The sequence below is a fragment of the Alosa sapidissima genome, chromosome 10, assembly GCF_018492685.1.
Source record: "Alosa sapidissima isolate fAloSap1 chromosome 10, fAloSap1.pri, whole genome shotgun sequence".
Lineage (NCBI taxonomy): Eukaryota > Metazoa > Chordata > Actinopteri > Clupeiformes > Clupeidae > Alosa > Alosa sapidissima.
In genome coordinates this window covers 25,920,658-25,923,157 of record NC_055966.1, presented here as the reverse complement: position 1 = coordinate 25,923,157, position 2,500 = coordinate 25,920,658, and the positions used below count along the sequence as shown (strand labels likewise).

At 44.0% G+C, this 2,500-nt stretch overlaps 1 protein-coding gene across 1 annotated transcript in view; it reads left to right on the top strand.

Annotated features, from left to right (window-relative positions):
- The window catches only part of LOC121721126 (neuroendocrine convertase 1-like), a 178,598-nt gene that overhangs the window by 125,118 nt on the left and 50,980 nt on the right, over nt 1–2,500 (top strand). The gene's annotated exons all lie outside the window — the stretch shown is intronic.

Here is a 2,500-nt window from a genome sequence, read left to right as displayed (position 1 = left end):
AATATATCAATTGATAATGATGATTAATAATGCTAATATGGAAAGCCCAGATCGTTGAAATAAAAAAGAAGTATGTATTTAGGATGTAGGATGTATTTTATAATCCCTTAAATGGGCAACAGGTTTCCATTCCATCCCCAAGCTGCACTCGCAAGAAGAAGTTCCTGGGGATCGAAACGTTGCCCTTTTAAGACCATCTTTTATTTTTTTAATGTAGCCTAAACCCTGTCTACATAAAGGCAATTGCTACAATCTGGCCATATATAGCCTACAGTCAGTTAAATTGTGATGCAGTGGTTGTCCATTGGAACATCCCATCTTTGCCAGTTAGTGCTGTCATGAACGAGAATTAATGGATGAACTTGATTAGAACTTGATGAACTTGATGAACGTCTAGGCTACAGTTATGCCAAAAGAACACCATCAGTTTAGCACGGAACTTCATCACCTCTCCCCACTGCTTGATGTGAATCCACCTGTGCTGTTTTTAACACTCAACCGTGTGACATCAGGACTCAGTGCTAAGGGGCTCGGAAGTGTCAGACCCGGGTGATTTCCAGGTAAAATAATTCGGACCTTGTAATTCGGACCACACATGCAGCCTGCTCATTTGATGCTCCTCTGTCTCTCTCTCTCTCTCTCTCTCTCTCTCTCTCTCTCTCTCTGTCCTTTCTCTCTCTCTTTCTCTGTCTTTTCTCTGTCTTTTCTCTCTCTTCGTCTGTCTCTCTCTGACAGATAGCTCAGACTCCCATCTCAAGTCGTAGAGCAATAAAACGGCCTCTTTGTGAGGTCCTGGCCCGTTGCTCTGCCAGTCCCTCGCCTGTCATATTTGGGAACCCCCCACCCTCAATTTATGTGCTGGTTTGTGGCCATTTTCTGGTTGACGGTTGGATCCGGTGTCGTCGGTGGAATGCGAGACGATGACTCTCTCTCGTCAAGGTCGCAATGGTGTCATGCGCAGGCTCGCCCTGCACTCTATTTGAGTCATGGGGTGGGCATGTGAAGTGCGCTCTGTGATGGGCAATAATGGGCCGCGGTTTGAAATGGAGAGCGGAAAGGGGCGTCCTGCCTGCCACACCACACACACACACACACACACACACACCCACCACTGAACCTCTAATGACGTGTTTATCTGAAAGCACAACTCATGAACACAATGCATTGCCTATTCACCAGAAAAGGCAAGAAAATGTCAGTGCAGGACAGTGTGTATGCCTCTCTCTCTCTCTCTCTCTCTCTCTCTCTCTCTCCTCTCTCCTCTCCTCTCTCTCTCCTCTCTCTCTCTCTCTCTATATCTCTCTCTCTCTGTGTGTGTGTGTGTGTCTGTGTCACATTCATATTATCACACCTAGGCACAATACACTTTCTCTAGCGGGAGGTCCACCTTTTGTCTAAACTTCATTTAAGTCATTTTTCCTATGCCAGTCATAATGAGAGGATGAAAGAAAAGCCAATTTCCTTCAGCGTTTTTTTTTTTAGACTCGCCAAAAAAAGACCCTCTGCTTGAGTACCCTTTAGTCTTTTGTTATACAGAGCCGCACTAATATCTGTGAGTCCACCACGCGCCGAGGAAAGGTCTTAATTGGATTCCATTAGTATAGTGTTTGACATGACACCAGGGTCTGCTGTATTCTGACTCACTGCAGCTTAAATATGTGCGGCCCATTCTTTGCCTGTCTGTCTTTGTCACGCCATGAATATTCATCCTTGAATGGAGCGTTTTCTCCTCTATTGTGCTGTCTTTGGCTCAGGCTCTTTGCTGTGGCTTATGATATGTGCTGGGTGTGTGGAGCAGAGCTGATGCTCTGTGGCCAGTGACTCACCAAGAAGGATCATCAGCTGGTTATTTGTTGGGTAGGCGTTGAGAGTGTGTCACATGGACCACTCCAAGGCAAGCACATACACAGGGACACATGCGCACATGCACACATACATACACACACACACACACACACACACACACACACACACACACACACACACATATGTATACCTCTATACTTTCATATGCTAGGGGTGGGAATCGACAATGTTCAATTCATTGCAGTATCGATTTGTAAATTCATTCCCACCTCTAGTCACAATACTTTGCCCACGATAACAACAATAGCACAATATAACAATTTGCGATATAACAATTCTGCAGTACTCAATAATCAAAAGATACATCAAAAGTTACAAAAGATGCATCTTTTGTATATACAGAAGAAAAAGAGAAAAGAGCTGGAATTATGTATTCATTCATTGCATTTCACAACTGAATTGAAACAGTGTACAAAGTGCATTAGAGTTTTAGCTTTTTAGAAAATGATAATAATAATTTATATTATATTAATTGATGGTAATAATATGTGTGTAGAGGATGCTCGATGGTCTTTTGGGCCCCCACTGTTGACATCAAGGCAGCGCTGCCACCGTTAACTTCAAGGTAACCCTAACCCTTGACTAACCCTAGCGCTTTCCAGGCAACGATGAAGTCGACAGTGGGGACCCAAAA